Here is a 13,401-nt window from a genome sequence, read left to right as displayed (position 1 = left end):
TCTTCAGCCTGTGTGGGCCCCAGACATGCACGTGGTACACACAGGCAAACATGCAGTCAAAACGCCTATACGCATAAAAATAAATTAAATTGAAAGAAATTAGAAGCTCAGACTTTGACTTCAAGGGCCAGGCGATGGCTCAGTGTGTAAAATGCTTGCCATGCAGACCAAGGCTGGGAGCTGGGTCTCACTACACCTGGGTGTGTGGTATAGAAAAAGACCAATAGGTATAAGTTCTCAGCACAAAGGAGATTTACTGCCCCAGAGGGACAAAGGCCTGGGAATAAGAGACAAAGGCAGGAGACAGGGGATGAGGGAGAAGGGGAAGGGAACAAGGAGAGGGGCAAGGGGTATTTGCCTGGGAACCAAAGGATTGCCTCTGGGTAGAGGAGACAGAGGTGGCCCATTGGCAAATGGCAGCTTATAAAGAAGGGGAAGACACACACACACACACACACACACACACACACACACACACACGTTAGGGCAAGTTGCCTCATTTTGATTGGATGTGTTAATTAAGGTAGGCAAAAGAAGGATTTTGATTGTTGGGCTTTACTACTTGGATAGTTGTACTTTAGTAATGAGCCTCAGCAGGAGGAAATGGCTAAATAAGGGGGCAGGCCTTGGTGGCTAGCTTTAAGGGTGGTGCACGCCTTTAATCCCAGCACCTGGGAGGCAGAGGCAGGCGGATTTCTGAGTTCGAGGCCAGCCTGGTCTACAAAGTGAGTTCAAGGACAGCCAGGGCTACACAGAGAAACCCTGTCTCGAAAAACCAAAAAAAAAAAAAAAAAAAAAAAAAAAAAAAAAAAAAAAGAATGTAATCTAAGCTGGGAGTAGTGTCCACGCCTTTAGTTCCTGCACATGGGAGGCAGACATAGGGGAATCTCTTTGAGTTCAAGGCCAGCCTGGTCTACAAATTGAGTTTCTGGACAGCCAAGACATAGGACACAGGGAAACCCTGTCTCAAAAAGAGAGAGAGAGAGAGAGAGAGAGAGAGAGAGAGAGAGAGAAAGAAAGAAAGAGAAAGAAAAGAATGTAACCTAATGGTTTTTAGCAAGGCAGAGGAAGTGCTTGCAGTACCAGAGCCCGCTTAGCTTGCACTTGTAACCTCAGGGATGAAGAGGCAGGGATAACGAGATCTCCGGGGATCACTGGCCAGCCCAACCTATTGGTGAATTATAGGCCAGAGAGAGACTGTGTCACAAACACGGATGGCCCCTGAAGAATGACACCTAAGGATCAGTACACACATGGGTGCACACACACAAACAAACGTGCACACAAGACATGAATTCGATATGCTCAATCTGCCAAATAGCACAGCGTAACCATGCTTTGAAGGGGAAATTTCTGGCTTCTTTGGAGAGTCCATTGTATCATGTGATATTTTTCTGGAAACTGTCTTATGAGAGGACGTTTTTGCTGAAGCAGACATGTGGGAAAGAACAGACACGTGGTGTTTTCTGGAAGCAACCTGGGGAGAGGCATGTGCTGTTTTGCTAGAACAGGTGTGTGAGAGAACAGGGATATTTGGAAAGGGGTAAATACAACCCGGCAAACGGTGGCTGATGATGTGTGGCATTGGTTCACCTCGCCATGTTCCTTGGGCTTTGCTGATGTTGGTCTTTGAGGACGCGGTGGCATGGGTCTGCCTTGCCTTCTTCGAGGATCATCATTTATCATGAAATGCATCAGAACTTCTGGTGGCATTTCAGCAGCAAGGCCAGCTCCCCAGATTCAGACCAATCGGCAGAGCCTCGAGGTTTCTACTGGATCTAACTGCTGTTTGTGTGTTTGCAAGTGGATCTAGCTACTGTTGCTGATTTGTGTGAAAAAATGGGATTACTCAAAAAAAAACAAAAAACAACTATTTCTAAACAGGTCTACATCCTCTTTTGTCCTATTAACCTTTCCTTCACACTACCTCTGGTGGGTAGTGGGCTACAATGTAGGTTAAAGCATTTAAGTACCCTTATCAAACTAGGTTTTGGCAAATATTAAGTCTACCATGCAATATCAGTCATTGGCCTCACAGCCGTGTGGCTGAGTGGAAGCTGTAGCTCCTTGTCCAGCAATCCAGCATCCCAGACAGCATCAGGATCATATACAGCTCACTGGCCCAGGGAAGGGAAAAATAAAAATTCAAAACAATATGGTTTTTCTTAAGTGCCTACTATTTTCATGCATCTTAAAGTTAAATAATCCGAAGTCATATCAAAATATGTCAGGGACTCTCTATGTATTTTTCCAATGGTCCTATATAGATCACTTGTAAATGCTGAGTATTATTTTTAACTTTTATTTATATGTCTGTCTGTCTGTGATGTGTATGCAGGTGCTCAGGAAGGCCAGAAAAGGGCATTGGACCCCCTGGAGCTGGAGTTACAGGAAGTTGAAGTTACAGGCTATTACGGACCACCAGCTGTGGATTCTGGCACCAAACTCAGGTCCTTGGGAAGAACAGAAATGTTCTTAAAGACATCTCTGCAGCCCTGGGTTGTTTTGTTGATGTGTGTTTTTAAGGTAAATTGACCTCAAACTTGATACTTAGCCCAGGTTGGCCTTGAACTCCTGATCCTCCTGGCTCTTCCTCCTAACTGTTGGGACCACAGCTGTGTTCAGTTTTATAGGGGATCAAACCTAAGGCTTTGTGTCTGTGAAGCAAGCATTCCACCAACTGAGCTCCATCCTCAGCCCCCTCCACGCTGCTTCCTCCTCTCAGCCTCCTGAGCACCTGAGTTGCTTCCATGTGCTGGCTGGAACAACGCTGATAGAAATGAGAAAGGAAAATCAGGGCGTGAGTCCTGTTTCCCCTTTTTTATTATTTGACCTTGTGTGATACAAGGCATTGGAAGCAGGACCTCATACTTAGCTACTCAAGCCACTGAGAACCATTCCAAGTCTTCTTTTTACTCTTTGTTTCCTCAGCTAGGAGCTCACTACGTTGCCTAGGACTGACCTTTAATTAATTTTATAGCCAAACAAGCCTTGACTTTACAACCCTTCAGCTTCGGCCTCCCCAGTAACTCCTATTAGAGCCCTGCACCATCAGACCCAGCCTTCCTGCCCTCTTTTGGTTAAAGGCCTGCAAGTAAAATTGCTGAATCACATGATGCTGTTGTGTAAATATTTCCTAAGAGATGGAAACACTCCATCGTGCAAGAAGATCCTCAATCAGGAAGGCAAACAACTCACAATTGCTTCAGGAAGTGCCTGAAACTGACCAGATTCACTGGACCCCTCCCAAGCTGAGGGTCCCTCTCAACAGAGTCAAGCTCAGAGATTCTCAGACAGACTACTGGGGACTAGGAGTTGCCTCACAAATCACAAGAATACTCAAGTCAAACAGGAATAGTTTATTGAGCACACACACTGATCAATCAGGGCTGCAGTGTAGACTCAGGAGCTGAACTCCCAAGCCCAGCTAGAATCCTCTAGAGCTTTTAAGCCTAAAATCCACAAACATCTGTGCTGTTATTCCACCAATCAGGATTTAGGGAGAAGGGATTTCCTTAGGAACAGATCTTTGTTATACATTTATCCTGCTTCCATTGGTTGGGGTACTCAACTGTGGCAGGGGACTTGCCTTCCCTAACACTCATATCTTGCCAACCTGGATGGCACTTGCTTCACATAATATTTATGTATTAACTTGCCAACCAGGATGCCAGTTACCCACAAACATGACTCTTACTGCCAATTAGGATGTCAGTTTCCAGAGAGTCTTATTCCAAATAGGTGCAGGTGTCTCTCTTAAGTTGGGGTCCATCCCAGGGGCAGCTTATAAAGGCAAGTCCATAAAAGTTCAGACACAGGTGCAGGAAGTGGTGATGGGTGATTGGTTCAGGTCCAAGCTTATTGTGGCTAACTATACAAAGCAGTTCTAACTGACTTCTATTGTGATTGGTTTCCAGGAGCACAGAATATAATACAATATGTCATCAACTCGCACGTAAGAAAGTCTCCTTGTAACAGCAGAAACAACAAAGAAGTTTCCTTATAATATTAGTAACAGTACAAAATGGCAGGTAACAGTTAACTAGGTTTTGACAGTCTACTTAGACCTTAAGAGACCAGCTACCTGGAAGAAGCAGAAACCAGTCAAGCTCCCTAAAACAGGTTCGAACCAGCTGCAGGGCCTGGAGAGGACGCTCTCCAACCCACTGAGCTGCCTGCAGGCTGTGCAGCGAGCTCCGGGTTCCTGGCTTTGTGAGCTGGGGTGGGTTTTAGTGATGCTGTTGTCTCTGAGTTATTTCTGCTCTTGTAAGTAAACCCAATAAAACTCCTTGGTTCATCAGGCTGGCCTTGGGTGGTTTCTGTACTTTGGTTTGGCATGGGTCCCCGTTCTGGGGTGAGTAGACAAATGTGTTTAGTCTCCCCAGGAAAAGTTTTGTCACACAAGAGAAACACATGGAATTTTATATTACATTTTTTTTTGAAAAGCTACTATATTGTTTTCTATATCAATTGGACCTTTTTATACTCCCCAAAATAATTTAAAGAGCTCTGATTTCTCCTCATTCCAGTCAGGCTTTTGTTTGGTTGTTGTTACTGGTTTGGGTATGCATAGTGTGTGTGTGTGTGTGTGTGTATGTGTGTGTGTGTGTGTGTGTATAAGCATGTTGCTGAGGACTGAACCCAGAGCCTCTCACATGCTAGTCAAGAGCTCCGCCACCAAGCCACTCTTTTTTTTTCTTTTCTGTAATAGTAGGCATCAAATGATACACTTTCAAAATGTTTATTTACTTCGAGTGTGTATGTATGTGAGTGCATGCACACGTGAACGCCAAGTGCCGCTACACATGTGCCATGGTCAGAGGTTGAATTCTAGCAGTAGTAACTTCTCTGCTAGAATCTGGGTTCTGGGGACCAAACTTGGCTATAGACAGAAAATCTTGTGTATTCTATGGATGCATCACCTGGCAATTTAAAAACAAACAAACAAAAACCTATGCTCCACAGGGAAGGGTAGAGTAGAAGGTGGGACATCCAGGAGGCAGAAAGAATTCTGGGATAGAGTGAGGAGTGGGAAGATTTGTCCAGGGAAAAATTGAGAAGTCGGACACATGGTACTTGAGCACAGGTAATCGACTACATGGCAGAATATAGATTAGAACAAATGGGTTAATTTAAGTTACCATCTAGGGCTGGGGAGATGGCCCAACGGTTAACTTACCATCTAGTAAGAGAAGGCCTAGCTATATGACCAAGGTATTTGTAAGTAAATTTTGAGTTTTGGTCTTAATTCTGGAAGTGTGGGGCTGGGAGGAAGACCCAGACTCTAATGTCTACATTTGTATTCAGAGAGTACAAAGCCAGTCATGAGGCTCAAGAACCTGTCACACACACACACCGGACACACAGACTCACACACACAGACTCACACACACAGACTCACACACACACACACACACACACACACACACACACACACGCGCGCGCGCGCGCGCGCGCGCACGGAAAGAAGCCAGTCAATGGTGGCATACACTTTTAATCCCTGCACTTGGAGGCAGAGGCAGTCAGATCTCTTGAGTTTGAGGCCAGCCTGATCTACAGATCCAGTTCCACCAGGGCTATGAAGAAAAACCCTATCTCAAAAAACAAAAACAGAAAAGGATAAAAGAAATAATTAAAAGGAACATGCAGTATTTATCACACTGCCCTCTTACCATTATTTAAACAGAAAACATTTGAAACAAAAATTTTAACTTACTTTGGGAGTACCCGTATTTTGCCTGCTTGTGTGTCTGTGTACCACGCTGTGCACGTGGAGACTAGGGACAACCTTAGCATTCTTCCTATGACATAATCCACCTTTTGAGGAGGGCTGGAGAGGGCTGGAGAGGGTCTCTTACTGGCCTGGAACTTTTGATAACCAGCAATCAAGTTCCAGAGATCTGCCTTTCCCTGCCTCCCCAGTGATGACACCACATGCGCGCCACATGCCGGCTTTCTTATGTGGATTCTCTGGATCTGAGGGCCTTGTGTTTGCAAGGCAAGCACTTTACCAAGGGAGAGGTTCTCAGCCTTCCTTAGCTGTGACCCTCTAGTAAAAGTCCTCATGTTTTGCTCACCCCCAATCATGAAGTTATTTTGTTGCTATCTGTCTTAATTAGGGTTTTACTGCTGTAAAAGACAATATGATCAAGGGAACTATTATAAAGGCAAACACTACTTGGGGCTAGGTTACAGTTTCAGAGAGAGGTTCAGTCCATTATCGTCATGGTGGGAAGCATGGTAGCATGCAGGGAGACACAGTGCCAGAGGAGGCAAGAGTTCTACATCTTGATCTGAAGGCAGCCACGAGGAAGATCTGGAATTCCTTTCTGGGTGGAGCTTGAGCATAGGAGACCTCAAAGCCTACCTACATAGTGATGCCCTTCCTCCAGCAAGGCCACACCTCCTAATAGTGCCACTCCCTATGACCAAGCTTTGAAACACAGGAATCCATGGGAGCCAAATCTATTCAAACCACCACACTACTTCATAACTATAATTTTGATAGTTCTGATCATAATGTAAATATCTGGTATGTGACTCCCAAAGGTGTAGTGACCCACAGGTTGAGAACTGCTGCTTAAGGCGTCACATCTTCACCTTCCCAGCTCCTTATGGGAATTTTAATGGAAGATTTTCATGGGAAAACCTGCATGCTGGTTGTTTGGTTGTTAATGCTGGTGACTGAACCCAGAAGTCTCACATAACTAAACACACACTGTGGCACCAAGCTACCCTCCTGGCTCTTCTACAGTTTTAATCAAGGAAACATGCAATATCCCCGCCTCTCAAGTATCTGCATTATGCAGTATGAAACAGCTGTTCTTGAATAATTTATCCTGACGCTGGAATTTAGCACAAAGGAATATTCTTGTCACACAACAGTAGCCAAGAGTGAAGAGGGTGATATTCAAGATATCAATAATTGATACTTATTTCATTAAATAAAACAATTGCAGCAAATCTTCCTTCCTACATATGACAGGGTAGAAAGTCAACTTCATTTGGATTCTTGAAAGATTCTGAGACGTGACTAAAACACAATCAACACCACCTCGGTCCTCAGGAGAACTGCTTGCGTTTGGCAGGCTACCAGTGTTGTGTGTCAAAACTGGGAAGAATTGTACTCATATAAATATAATAAATAAGTCTTTAAAAAAAAAACTAGGAAGAAACAACCACACACTCTACTCACCCTAGATGGGGACCCCACAACAGACCAAAGTATGGAGAGCACCAGAGGCCAGCTTGGTGAACCAGTGAGCTTTATTATGGTTACTTAAAGGAGCAGAAATGACTCAAAGACAGCTGCATCAGCAAAGCCCTCCAACCCTGGTGACAGCTCACAGACCCTGGGAATCCGAAGCACACTGCACAGCCTGCAGGCAGCTCAACAGGTTGGAGACTGTCCTTTCCAGGAGCCTCAGTTGGTCTGAATCTCTTCCAGGCAGCTATGCTGGTTTCTGCTGCTTCTAGACAGCTGGTGCAGTCTCAGAGTGTGGTCTTTGTGGCTTGTCTTGTCTGAGAAGGATTCTTAACTGTTCCTGTTTACTCTGGCAGGGCAGGGCCTAGTGAATCTGGTCAGTTTCAGGGACTTCCCCTGAAGCTATTTTGAGTTGCCTCCCTTCCTGGTTAAGAACCTTCCTGAAGGATAGAAATTTTTTTGGGGGGGGGAGGGGTGTTTTGTTTTTGTTGTTTTGTTTTGTTTTTTTGTTTCTTCGAGACAGGGTTTCTCTGTGTAGCCCTGGCTGTCCTAGAACTCGCTATGTAGACCAAGCTGGCCTCAAACTCAGAAATCCACCTGCCTCTGCCTCCCAAGTGCTGGGTGGGATTAAAGGCATGTGCCACCACCGCCCAACTCATAAAATAATTTTTTAAAAAAATTTGATGTTGCCTTCCAAAGGTCCACAACCTAACAGGACACCAAGACTGATACATAAGAACCACAGGTCAAGGGCATATTGAAGGGGCTCTGGGAAGCCTTGACTTCTCTCCGGTCCCCTCTGCCTTGCTAACAACTGTTAAATTATATTCCTAATGCTAGCCACCAAGTTCTAGTCTCTCTCTTTTTTAAAAAAGATTTGTTTATTATATTTAAGTACACCCTAGCTATCTTCAGACACACCAGAAGAGGACATCCTATCTCAATTCAGATGGTTGGGAGCCACCATGTGGTTGCTGGGATTTGAACCTGCCAGAAGAGCACTCAGTGTTCTTAACTGCTGAGCCATCTCTCCAGTCCCGTGGGTCTAGTCTCTTATTTGGCCATTTCCTCCTCCTCAGGCTGATTAGCACAGTCCAGCTATCAAAGCATTAAAGTCCAGCAATCCAAAGCCCCCTTTGGTTCACCTCGTTAATATGCCCAATCAAAATATTCCTGCATCCTACCCGATTCTAACACAACGCTCCCCCTTTTTCTCGTCTTAAAAACTACGCCTACATGGTCATTTGCCTGAGTCAGGAAGCTGCCACTTTAACTTCTTCCCCGATTAATAAAGGCTCTCTCTGTAAAAGGCAAGTGTTTGAGAGTGCCTAATCCTCATCCATAGCTCAGGATTGGGAGTGTGTGTGTGTGTGTGGGGGGGGGGTGTCTCCTTCACAGAAAAATAAAGTCCCCAAAGAGAAGCACCAGCACAGAGGGCAGGCACTTGGTAGAAGAATATATCTCATTACAGAGATTTGAAAAAGTTTGTAACTTTTTTGTGCCACCACTGCCCGGCTTATTCATGAAATTTAATACATGAAGAAATACTTGAAGCTGGCTATTTTAGACTTCATTGGCTAATTGTTTGTGTGTTGTTATTTTGACTTCAGGACCTTCCATATATTAGGCAAGCACTATACCACTGAGCTATATTAACACTGAAGGGCCTCTGGATGGCCTAAGCAAGGCCAGCACCACTATGACAGGCCTTTCCCTTCTTCCCCATTCCCTCTGCCTTGCTAAAACCCATTACTTTTTTGTTTGTTTGTTTTTCAAGACAGGGTTTCTCTGTGTAGCCTTGGCTGTTCTAGAACTCACTTTGTAGACCAGGCTGGCCTCAAACTCAGAAATCCACCTGCCTCTGCCTCCCGAGTGCTGGGATTAAAGATGTGAGCCACCACGCCTGGCCTCCATTACTTTCCTAAAGCTAAGGTCTATCCCCTTATTTGTCTACCTCCTCCTCCTGAGACTCACTACCAAGGTCCAGCTATCAAAAGACCGCCTTGGCTCACCTAACGAACATGCCCAATTAAAATGCAATACTTCACCCTAACCTGGGTTTTCCCTTTCCCCTTTATAAACTGCCATTTCCCTATGGCCATGTCTGTCTCCTCTCTATCCAGAGGCATGTTGTCCTACACCCCACCACCACACAAATATACTTTCCCCTTTCCCTTGTCCCCTTCTCCCTCCTCCTGTCTTTGTCTCTTATTCCTTGCCCTTTGCCCTCTGGGGCAGATAAATCCCCTTTGTGCCTAGAAGCTGGCTTGGGGTGTCTGGTGCCGATACTAGTCCCTTCAAGCCTTCTCTTTTTTTACTTTTTATTTGAGACAGGGTCTTATCAACTTCCTCAGACTGGCCTTGAGCTCACCCCGTGTCTTCAAGGAAGGCCTTGAACTTGTGATCCTCCTGCCTCTGCCTCCCAAGTAGTTGGAATGGCAGGTTTGCACCCAAGCCTTCCTTCAGCTATTATTTCATCTGCTGTTTGAGTACAAGAATTAAGGTACAGGATAAGGAAGGCAGGGGGCAGGTAGTACTGAAGCGTCTGTCCTAATTTAGGAAATGAGAGATGCGAGACAGGTCATCTCAAGGTTACAGCACCACTTGGGGAAGTAAGTATGGCTACAGAAAAAGTCATGTAGAGTGTGGGTTTTTTTGCTTTTTTGGGGGTAGGGTGGGGGTTTGAACCTGGGACCTCACATCTGCTAAGTACATACTAATGCTAATGCTTCCAACATCTAGGAGGTACAGATTTCCAAAAGAAATCTGGAGGAAGATTTAGAAGAGGGAAGTCAGGACTTTGAGGATGCTAGGGGTGGAAACTAGGCTCCAGTGTGTTCTAGGCAAGCATTCTACCGCTAGGCTACTCCAACCCAGGGAAGTCAGGGTATCTGTTATCTACTTTAACTGGTTGGTTGGTTTTCTTGTGTTTCTATGTGGATAGGTGTTTTTCCTGAATATATAGGCCAGTGTACCTGAGGGGTCTAGAAGGCCTGGACTACAAGAGACCCAGTCTCAAATAATATGATTCATTCTCTGTTATATCTTTAAGGCCTCCCAGACACCCTGCCCCACTGCAGGCTTCCATCTGAATCAAGCCCTGCATACTGGATCATGATTTTTGTAATCCCAGCACTGTAACTGGCTCATGCAAGAGTCAGAGGTTTAGGCTAGCCTAGCACTACCCAACAAGACCTTGTCTCAAAGAAAAAGACACAGGATCTGTAAATAAATGAGAATTTAATATTAAGGGCTTTTGGGGTGGGGTGGTTGAACAAGATTCTCAAGTAGCTTAGGCTGGTTTAGCCTCCTGCCTCCATCTTAGGGAAATGCCATCACACCAGGCATGTAACAACTTTTTAATGAAAAGCTCTTGTGACAGATCCTGTTGGCCCAGGGGAAGAGTGAATCGGAAACTGCCTTAAAACTGAGCGTGGGGCTGGAGAGATGGCTCAGCGGTTAAGAGCATTGACTGCTCTTCCAGAGGTCCTGAGTTCAATTCCCAGCACCCACATGGTGGCTTACAACCATCTGTGATGAGAACTGATGCCCTCTTCTGGGGTGTCTGAAGACAGCTACAGTGGGGGACTCCTAAACATAAAGTACATAAAATCATTTTTTAAAACCCGAGTGTAAAAAAACGTTGTGGAGCGTATGACTCCTCCAAGTTTGAGATCTCCATTTACAGCCTCCCCACTTACCCCACCTTAAGAGCTTCCGTTTCTCCCGTTCAGCAACTTGGTGTCTAAAATGGAGGTAGCACGGGCTTTAAGGGCCTCACTCCGAATAACATCCCTGAACAGGAGGGCACCATGGGAGCCTCTGCTTAGTATTCACGAAGGGGCGTGGCCTCCTTGGGGGCGTTTCCCGAGAAGGTTCTGGGTATTCATAAGGGAAAGACTGAAGAGCCGAGGTTTCTTTCTATTCGCGAGGGGGTGGGGCCTCGTGGGCTCCTGGGAGTGCTCCGAGCGATTCAAGAGAGGAGGCAAAAGAGCTGAGGCTCCGGGCGTCTCGTCCTTTCCAGAGAGGGTGAGAGGCTCCGCCCGCAGGGGGGCTCCTGGGAGAGCTCTGAATATTCATGAGGGGAGGGGCAGAGGCGAGGCTGCTCGATATTCATGAGGGGGCGGAGCCTCCTCCCGCTGGGGCTCCTGGGAGAATTCTAAAATCTACTTGAGTCGACGGGGGCGCCCGAGAGCTGAGGACACAGCTCCGGGGCGGAGCGGAGAGAGCGGAGCAGGATCCGCCCCCATTATCTGGCGGGAAAAGCCTGAGGAGATTTTTTTTTTTAATTTTTAATTTTTAATTTTTATTTTTAAGTATTTGTGAAATCTGAGGATGGTGGGACGAGACGACTAAATCCCACTTTCCTGTGATACTGTAGCCGGAAAAACTGTCGAAATCTGTGGTAACTAGTGTTTTATCTTCCCCAGTACTTCCCGGTAGAAATAATTGCGTGTTTGTCAGCAGGTCCTATTTGATTTTTATGCGGGCCAATTTCTGCTCTGGTTCCCTAGGTGACCTCTTTGGCGGTGTTGAGCGCTGGCAAAGGAACGTTAAGACAAAGCGCGGTGACTTGCTGGGGTGTTTTTTCCCCTCCGGAAGGGGGTGTGGGGGCAGGGACGAGGTCGGCGCCCTTAGACCCGCCCGGTTCTCGGTGCGTGGGCGGGGCAGTGCTGCCTGTCACCCGGCTCCTCGGAGGCCGAGGCAGGAGGCTCGAGAGTTCCACGCCCGCCGGGGATCCACAAGGGAAAAACTGTATCCCATTGTCACAGGGCTTGTGCGCTTCGTACCTTCAGGCTAAGGGGAAAGCAGGAAGCGTTTGGTAGGAAATAGGTACTGTTTCCACAAAATCCTGCGCTCCTCCACCCCTAAGATAGGTCTGAGGGAGGAAAGGGAGACTTAAAATTGTTTTGGTTGGGTTTTTGTTGATGTTGGGGTTTTGTTTTCTTTTGTTTTGTTGGCTTTTTTTTGTTTGTTAGTTTGTTTCCACGACAGTGTTTCTTTGTGAAACCACCCCAGCTGTTGTGGGACTTGCACTGTTAGACTCCCACAGACCAGGGTGACCTCGAACTCAGCCTTTGTCTCCCTTGTGCTGGGACTATAGCTGTTCGCCAGTTTAATCTAAGTTTGTTTGGTTTGTTTGTTTGTTTGTTTTGTTTTGTTTTTGTTTTGTTTTTCGAGACAGGGTTTCTCTGTGTAGCCCTGGCTGTCCTGGAACTCACTTTGTAGACCAGGCTGGCCTCGAACTCAGAAATCCGCCTGCCTCTGCCTCCCCAGTGCTGGGATTAAAGGTGTGCGCCACCACGCCCAGCTTAGTCTAAGTTTTGAAATAACTGGGATCAGGCTTTTTTTTTTTTTTTCCTCTCAGAGATTTAAGTGAAAAATTATACATACACGTTATGTCTATACCCTTAGGTAATAAAGACCCCTGGGAGGAGGTTGTTTAGCCCCACCCTAGTCTGACTAGGATGGAAGCTTCTGGAAGAAGAGGCAAATTTATGTTTTATTATAGTAAAAATACTTGAAAATTCTGTAGTAAGCATGGCAGTGGTATTGCACGCCCTTAATCTCAACACTTGGTAGGCAGAGGCAGGTGGATCTGTGAGTTCGAGGCCAGCTTGGTCTACTGAGTGTGTCCCAGGACAGCCAGCATTATTACACAGAGAAAATAAGAAAAAAAAAAAAAGTAAGAAAGAAAGAGAACGAAAGAAAAATTAAAATTAAAAACAACCTTTTTATTCAATTCTGATTGAATTTTTCCACTTGGAATTACATGCGGATACTAAAATACATATTCTTGTAGAAATAGATGTATTGGCATAGAATTAAATTGTAACAAGATTACAAATAGTATGAATCCTTACCTTTTTGTCGAAAATAAATACATAAATACAATTTTCACAGTAATATAAACAAAATACATGAGTGAATTTAGTTTTCTTTCCCTTAGCTGTGTAATAAACATATTGGGTAAATGTAGCCATTTTTACAATTACTAATCTGAAATTTCACTGAAATCTGAAGTAAAGCAAAACTATAGTCATTTTGTTTGGTTGGTTGATTTTTGAGACAAGATTTCTCTGGGTAGTCTTCGGTGTTCTGGAAATAGTTTTGTAGATCAGGCTAGCTTCAGACCCAGAGATCTACCTGCCTCTGCCTCCCACCACCACCTTGCTTCACAATTTTTTTTTTTTTTT

At 45.3% G+C, this 13,401-nt stretch overlaps 1 protein-coding gene across 2 annotated transcripts in view; it reads left to right on the top strand.

Annotated features, from left to right (window-relative positions):
• The first annotated feature begins 11,374 nt into the window (after nt 1-11,374).
• Fbxo47 (F-box protein 47) overlaps nt 11,375-13,401 on the top strand; it is a 33,021-nt gene continuing 30,994 nt past the window's right edge. The window contains exon 1 of one of the 2 annotated variants that reach the window (XM_021177729.2): nt 11,375-11,609. The gene's annotated coding sequence lies outside the window, so the exon portion shown is untranslated. The remainder of the gene's footprint in view (nt 11,610-13,401) is intronic. The other variant, XM_029483153.1, reaches the window with a different exon arrangement.

The sequence above is a fragment of the Mus caroli genome, chromosome 11 (genome assembly GCF_900094665.2).
Source record: "Mus caroli chromosome 11, CAROLI_EIJ_v1.1, whole genome shotgun sequence".
Taxonomy (NCBI): Eukaryota; Metazoa; Chordata; class Mammalia; order Rodentia; family Muridae; genus Mus; species Mus caroli.
This window is presented reverse-complemented; position numbering and strand designations above follow the sequence as displayed.